Raw genomic sequence first — 6451 nt, forward strand, 5'->3', positions numbered from 1 at the left:
ATGACTTGAGTTGGTAACTTTTAGTAGTTCACGCAGACAGGACAAAGTAGTTGACCCAGACAGGACGAAGGAGAGAGAACTCCAGAGAATATGCCGAGGGCAGGCATAGGTTGAACCTTTGTGAACTCTTGTGAACCTTTCATTTTGCACTGGAATAAACCACTTTGCTGCTGTATCAATCCGAAGAAGAGAAAACCTTTCCTATTTTTTCTTACACAACCTCAACCTCAGAGACATTTGAGTGAATGCTGAAATATAACTTTATTAGGAAGAAGTAGGCCTATTACTACTCTGCCATGATGCTCTGAAACTAGTCTGGCCTTGCTCTTGCCACATCTTAGATGGTTGAATATCTCCTATATATTCAGCCAACCAAAGCTCTACACAAACTTTAAATGACTTCCCTTGTTCATATTATGTGCTACATCACATCATGTGCAATTTAAACTTTTATTTTGCAAGCTGTACAATACTATTGATTGTGCCTGGAAAATGTTAGTTGTACTTGTTTCACATCATGCAAGTTAAAAGAAACAGACGGGGTACCCTGAGCTTCAAAACAGTTTTTCTTTTGGTTTGTGTGTCTGCAAACCATGAACCTTGTTTAGATGTAAGCAAATAACATTGTTTTCTCCCTTACACAAATAATTTCAGCTCAAATTTCACATGCCAGCATAAAAAGCTAATTTGACAATCCATTCCAATCAAATTTTCATTACGCAGATCTGTAACATTAATGAGACCATTCTTAATCAGTGTTGCTTGGCAGCAAGCAATCATCCGATCCATGTTCTGAGCATATGCTCAACAGGGGGATACTAACACCACCAAATTTGTGCTTATTTTCTATTGCTGTTGTTTTTTAATCATGTTGATAGAGATGACATTGTTAAAAAGAGACATTGTTACTTAGACCAGAATTGGGCTTTTTCTTGTCACAGATCATATATATGTGTGTGTGTTCTGATCCTTTCCTCCTGTCTGCCTCTGAGTAACCTTAACATTGTTACTCTTGACAGAATTAATCTAAAGCTAATTCGTTCTTTCAGATTTAATAATCATGTGATTATGGTTATTGTTATCATTCTGTGAGATTTAATTCAGTCTATTACTAATGTTTTTTTTATTTAGGTTCACACTGTTAATTTGAATGTTAATTTAATGTTTATTGGTGTCATTGTAAGTAGCTTTGAACAAAAGAAACCTCTACGTAAGCAAATAAACTGTGGACAAGGAGTGCAGAATTACTTTGAAAACTCAAATTGATGTGAGTCATGCACAATCCTTCACTGCTTCAGTTGGGCATTATTCAAACGGTTATGCCCCATTAAGTGCATGTACTTAACCATTACTGATACTGTCTAGACTTCGCTTACAGTTATATAATATTAGGCACTGTGATTATACACAACTAAAAAACAGTAGCCTATTACTGTACACTAGAATCTAAATGTTATTAGACCTTAAGTGTAAACATATTAAGAGCTCTTATATACTAGTCACTCAAATATTGTATAGTCTCATAGTTTTCTTTGGAGCAGATGGCTGTCATCACCAGACCTAAATGCCGTTGTATTGTTTCATTTGTCCATGTAGCTCTCATTTGAAAATACATCACACTAACTTCAGGAGACATTAGCTAATAGTGAATACTGATCTCAAAGCACCATGTATTTGATTTCCCTTATCCACTATAGTGCAAGCACAAAAGTCACATTGCTTCAGCAATTCCACACCTGCGTTCTCGCACTGCCCAGAGGATGCGCCATCATCCACTCCCAGCGAGCCCATCCATACATCTGTCTCCGTGGCAACGCCTTCCTGCTCTTAACAGCGCGCATCCACTTCAGCGAGGGGAATTCAAACGCACTAATTGCTGTTTAATGGGGATGAGATCCTTCTATTGAGTTTTTCTGCTGAGCACAGAGAGAGGGAGCGGCAAACAAACACACACAGGGCTCCTAAACATCCTTGTAAGCCCATTTGAGCTGGGGTGGGCGAGAAGTCTCTGCGGACACTTTCAAGTGCACTTTTGTTGTTATGCATTAAGCTGATTTGGGCGAGCAAGGAATTTATTTGTTTACGGGCAAGCGGCAGTGCATATGCATCACCAGTCTTGAATCAGCTACCGGCGACAACGGGCGCAGATAAATTACAAGCCCTTCCATGCCTTCACTGTCTCAGGGGACAGGCGAGATCGTGCTAGTACGCAGCACTTTATTTTTTTTTCTTCATGTTTTTTTTATTTTTTTCGTCTTTTGAAGAGGAAAGAAATAAAAAGTGTGAGAAACTTTGAACTTTCCCCTGGAGTATGGCAATATCCACAAAGGGCCCCTCTGCCATTTCTGTGCCCATGTTTGTCTTCTTTTGGTGCTATTGATTTCCTCCACAGGGCACCTATCTATCTGCAGGCCTGAAGCGAATCATCCCATTTATCTACCTGACTTGCCTTTATAGTGGAGAAAATGGTTGATGACAGGATCTGAGCAGGATGTGTGTTTCACTGAGCCATGAACATTAGTCAGAGCTCAATCCCTGTCTCTATTGGAAGTGACAGCGTGTGTATTCAGATACACCATACTGCAGATTTCGCCTTGCTAATATCATTGGGTTCTTTGTTAGACGACTATATGGGTACAATGTTAATGTATTCTAATTTCTATCAGAAAGACTCAGGGAGGTACAATGAAAGTTAACATACGTTTTAATCCATCAAAGGATATACAAAAGGCATAAGCAACAATAAGACAGTCTTTGGCATAGGCCCCGTCCTCGGTCCAGGTCACCGAGTGTGCAGACCCTTGCAGATCCTGCCGGTATGAGACGGCAGGGGCGGAGCCTACCCCCAAAGAATAAGAAATAAAGATACCCACCAGAATGCTTAGATGGACATCCTCTCTGAAATAGAGCATAACAATATTAAACAGTGCATGTTGTATTATCCGGTTGAGCTCGGGAGATGAATCAGAGAAAGCAAGACAGACAGAGACACATGAAGAATATACTATTAATAAAATAAACTGATGATTTGATGAGGATGAGGATGATTATGATGGATTCAACCACCTGTGACTCAAATTCTATGATTGATTTAAAGTTATGGAAGGAATTGAGCTTGCAGATGTTCAACCCATTGAACAAGACTGCTCAGTGACTAGTGCTTGCAGAAGCTTAGCTCAAGGGTTAACTAACAATGTGCAGGGCAATGAGCTTGCAATTACAAATGCTCAGGGTCAGTGCAGGGGATAGAGCCTGCAGTTGCAGATGCTCAGGGTCAGTGCAGCAGAATAGAGCTCGCAGTTGTAGATGCTCAGGGTTAGTGCAGCAGGATAGAGCTTGCAGTTGCAAATGCTCGGGGGACAATGAGCTTGCAGTTGCAGAAGCTCAGGTTAGTGCAGAAGAAATAGCGCTTGCAGTTAAAGAAGATTATGACCTGCACAAATGCGGCCAAGCCAGTACGGGCACCAGAAACGAAGAGATGAGTAATATGATTAAATTTAGATAACCACCACCAGACATTTGCAAGAGGAAGTACATTGATTACAAAATGCTCATTATTGCTGAGTGAGTCTTTAGTAATTAAGAACTTAGTAACCATACAGTCCATAGATTCTTGTGAGCCTTGTGACAAGCAAATGGAGTAGCTAGCTCTTAATTGATAAGCAAGTTGATGCAAAATATTACAGTTTGTGAACTCCATTTGTTACGGTTCAATGGTGAACAGAAGCTGCGAGGACAAGATGTACAGCAGATGAAATTAACAGACTGTCCATCCGGCAGAGGTAAAGCCATGTTAAAGAAAGCTAAATAGCACAACGTATAGGCCTACTATTAGGATAGAAATGTAAATGGCAAGGTTTAGATTAATGAATTAATTATGTTGACTTACCCAAAATAACAGCACGGTGTAGTGTCCATGACAGATTATATCCGATTTAAGTACGACCCTAAATGTGATGACTGTTTCCGTGAGCAATCCATCCTGCAACGGAATGGAGCTAAAAAGCAGATCAAAGGGCAAGATGAAAAGTGAGCCATGCTTTTGCACCTTGCTCTTGGAAAGGCCCCCAAAATAAGATGAGCAGCATAGGTAACGTTAGCTAAACAGAGACAGGAAAACATGAAATAGACATTGTCCATGGGTAATAAGTTCAGAGAAAAGGTATAGACAAACAGAAAGCTTGAGCACTCTCTGGTGAAAAAAGAAAATGACCAGCATGGTCTGCAGCGATTGCAGCGAAGTCGAGGAGCTTGCACAAGCTCAGAGCTTTCGTAAGCACGGTTCTTGCACAGCAAGAATGTAATGCAATGTGGTGCAAATCCCGTGGAAAGTGCTTAATGATCGTTAGGTTCGATGCGATTGATGATTGCGATTTGATGATTCGCGACTGCGAGTCGAAGGCGTATATATATATGATGAGTGAAGTGGGGTGATGGTAGGATAAAGAAATTAACTGTTGTGGCGTGAGATTACCCGAGGTTTTGCTTGCAGAAGCTAGACCAAAAGCGACGGTCGCGTAGTGACTAGAATGTATTAACGCTTTATTCTGTGCCTAAAGTGCGGCTGTGCGTAGTGACTGGAGAAGAGTGGCTCGGGTCCATCGTAATTAATATAATGCTTTAGCTGAGCGAATAACCACCACCAGACCTTTGAAAGGTAGCTTACCTTATTTGACACACCGCGAGAGCTATTTGCGCATCTAGAAGGGCTTGATCCTGAGGTCTTATATAGGACTTCGTAGCCCCGGCGAAGACCATCTTCCGAGCAACTTGATTGAGGATGCAGGTAATCCTAGAGCGGCTGCTGGCGTTTGCAGCGCCGATCGCGAAAGGAATGGCCAGTATATTGGGAGGTTGAGAGCCCGCAGCTACCAACGCTGTCGACAAGTGGATTCTGAACAGTGGCACAATTTGGCCTACCTTACTCTCCAACGTTTACAAGCTACTATGCTACATTAATGGAAACCCCCAAGACTTTGGTGAGATCGTCCAACTCAGTTGGAAGCGTAACGTAAGGTAGGCTAAGCTACTGGTCTGTGACTGCATCACATGTTAAAGTTGTGGCGAAGTGAATGACTAGCCACCCGTGCATGGATCACGGAACATGAAAAAATCGGCACCCTGAAAGCAACAGGCAGGTGCAAAGTAAAAAGTGATTATAAAGGCTGATGCAGACTGGTGATTGGTCGGAAGTAATGAATGAATGAGTGACGCATGCATTGAGTCTTCCTGACAGAATTTAACGCTAAAGCTTCCATTTCTCTTCCTCTGAATAGGAGGGAGGTAAAAAATGAGCTTTCATGGGCGACATCTATCAGTGTTGAACGCTAACAACATTATGCAACAGATTTTAAAACATACTGTATGAGTGGGATCTTCTCTGCCTCCAAAATTACTTTCAGTAAGGAAATCTCTTTGCAAAATAAAGTATTTTTGTGAATGTTTGCATCCTTCATATTCAGTATACTTATCACATCCAGTGCAAGCATGCACTTTAAATCCTGGAAATCCACTTTTTAAATCCTTAAACCTTATAGGATTTAATAATGAGCAGTAAGCCATGAGAGTTGTGTGTTGGCCAGGGAGCGCTGATCACCGCGATGGTTAATGAAGTTGCCCTTCCTCTGTGAGGGCACCCACACCGTGGGCACGGCACTAATTGGGCTAATGACAGTATAGCCCACCCCTTGGCCAAACTTCGGCTGCTAGATAAATGATCTCACTGCACACTCTGGAGAGAAATTTGAGCTCAGCTAAAGCAAAGTAAAATTAGAATAATTAAGCTCTTTGGTAAAATAAAAAGTGTGCATCGATACAATCCATGTCTGGTAGCTGGTACTGGTAGGTAATTATCCTCTGTTAGGTTACTTAGGTTAATCTGGTGATAGACTTCTAGGAACAAATACTAAAGGCAGATAATGATGAAGGGACATCACCTTCTCACACTTAGGCAGACAGGCAGGCACTGAGGAGCTTGTTCAGCTGTGGATGTGTGGTGTCAAATCCACATTAAATAATACAACATCAAAAGAAGTCCGCACACTGTGGATGTATACTGCAGATGATGGCTTTAATGCACTCAGACATTAGTTAGTGAAGCAAGCTAAGCTAAACAAAGTAAGAAAGTGAGCAGTGAGCAAAGTGAGCTCAGTAAGCTAACATCCTCTGGCTGTTGTCCAGCCTTTATACCCCTTCAAGTCATCCCAGACAAGACACTCTTTGTTTACAGATAACTGACCAAGTAATGGTACTTCACCTTTGCCCTCTCATCCTGTTATTCCTACATTCTTTGGGTTTTGATCACATTTCCTGGCGCCAAACCTTATTGATGACCCTGTCAGCCAGATCTGCTCTTTCCCTTAAACCAGTCTTCCTTTTCCCACACTGAACATACTACAGACTTCGGTTTCACAAAACAGTGATATTACACAGAATAAAGATACTACATAAA

Source organism: Alosa alosa, chromosome 16 (genome assembly GCF_017589495.1).
Source record: "Alosa alosa isolate M-15738 ecotype Scorff River chromosome 16, AALO_Geno_1.1, whole genome shotgun sequence".
NCBI classification, from domain to species: Eukaryota; Metazoa; Chordata; class Actinopteri; order Clupeiformes; family Clupeidae; genus Alosa; species Alosa alosa.